We start from the raw sequence: 1,939 nt of genomic DNA on the forward strand, positions 1-1,939 counted from the left end.
TTGCATTTACAAGATGATGCCATACTTTAAGGGTTTACGTATAAAACTGAACGCTGGTACAGTTATGTCGTGGTTGTACAGGTAGATGCAACTAGACAAAGACCAACACGGTCCAGAGTTACCAAAAATTAGTCTGGAAACCCTATAAATTGTATCAGATCGAAACAAAAAAATCATACTTCGATCCAGTTTAAAGTTTCCTTTCTTTTGGATAAATGTATTGGAAAAGCCGAGTTTCTTAAGGCAACACAAAGCTTCTGGTTTCCCACCCAGGTACATAATTTGTATTAAAATCTAAGAATGGGTTAAAATATCTCAATAGTCTTGAAAAGTACATATTATGTACTTTTCCAAAGACTTTTGCCCACTAAAAGGCAAAACAATCAAACATTTTATTCCCTTTCAGAATCCAACATTCGTGGTTATGGACAATAAAAGTTTACCGCATCTAGAAGGATGAATTAAGATGATTTTTAATATATCTAGATACTAATTTTTGAGGTCTGGTTTGCCATTCTTCTCGTTCTTCTTTTGTAGAATTTATTTGGTCACCATTTAATCTGTTAAGCAAGGTTACACAAACGATGGCCGCTCGAATACCAGCATGGTGAGTTAGTGCTCCAAAACTAACTGCCTCCATTTCAATATTTCGAACACCATTCTGATGAAGTTTAGTCAAATATGCAATCTTATCAGCCTCACTATATTCACAGAAAGCCCCATCCAGTCTTCCTTGGCCTTCGTAAAAGTCATCAGCGCACATTGTCTTCCCTATGATTGTGTCCCATGGATCTTCAGGTCTTACAAGACTCTTTAAGTCCGCGGCTAAGTTGCAGTCAAGTTTTACTGGGCGACTCATTTTCTTACCAAGCACAGGAAGGTTAAAATTAGGCTCACCATATCCATTCAAAGCTACACAAGTTATCACAACGTTTCAACCCTCAATGCCATATCCTCCAAGGTTCCTATCCTGAAGAAAACTGGATTCTTTACTTGTGCATGGTACATAAGCTTAATCATCTCATGAAGCAAAATACCAATAGATGGGACACCCATCCCATGGCTCACTGAAAGCACAGGTCCAACTTTAAACATTGAGTATCTTTGCCCTCGCTTTGAAATATCTAAAAGAGTAGTACCGGTTGGCAGACTATACCCTATTTCCTTCATGATGAAATGCGCAAACTCTTTCATGCGAGCTGGCGTGCCACCCATGCAAACAAACTGAACATCACCAAATAATGCGTGTAGATCCTGAGACTCCGTATCTAAATGAATGTGGTACAATGTATCACTTGGCATCCGCTCAAGATGAGGGTTCTTAACGTGAATTAACTCCTTCTTCCCAGCCTCTGACTCTCCATCAAACTGTGATTTACACTGGTTATTACAAGAATTTGAAATATTACTTTGTTGCATCATTATATAACGATTAAGTGTTCTGTTAAGCGTCATGTTAAAGGCGGTTCTACGCAACACGCAAACAAAGATCTATAGTAAATGAGATTTAGTCCCCAATGAAAATTTCTCAAAACTCCAGTAAAGACAGAGAATCTGAATATCTTTTGCACTTCTTCGACTGTGCAAAAACTAAAAACTTTGTTTGAGGCAAAATGAAGAATATAATAATATTTTTACCGTCATATATACGTGGATAATGATATTTTTAGCGTAAAGTCAAGCGTAAAGAGCAATGGTATAAGGGCTGCCACTCCCTAACTCGTGGGATAATTTCTATTCGTTTCCAATTTTAGTGCCACTCTTTACTTTACTTTCAAGAAAAAACTTTTTTTAATTAATTTATGTCCGTTTTAATACCATCCCCAGTGCTGCCGTAAAAATAAGAAGGGCTACCACCCTCTCAAAATCAGATGTTAATTCCGTAATCGTTAGAATGTGCATTCAATTCATGCGAAGCACCTCTTGTAGAAAAGTCAAT

General features: G+C 37.4%; 1 pseudogene; it reads right to left on the reverse strand.

Moving 5' to 3' along the window:
* Positions 1-448: 448 nt before the first annotated feature.
* Positions 449-1,422, reverse strand: LOC148945350 (uridine phosphorylase 1 pseudogene; annotated as a pseudogene).
* Positions 1,423-1,939: the final 517 nt, after the last annotated feature.

The sequence above is a fragment of the Artemia sp. Qi Xiang Cuo genome, chromosome 13, assembly GCF_049724085.1.
Source record: "Artemia sp. Qi Xiang Cuo chromosome 13, ASM4972408v1, whole genome shotgun sequence".
Taxonomy (NCBI): Eukaryota; Metazoa; Arthropoda; class Branchiopoda; order Anostraca; family Artemiidae; genus Artemia; species Artemia sp. Qi Xiang Cuo.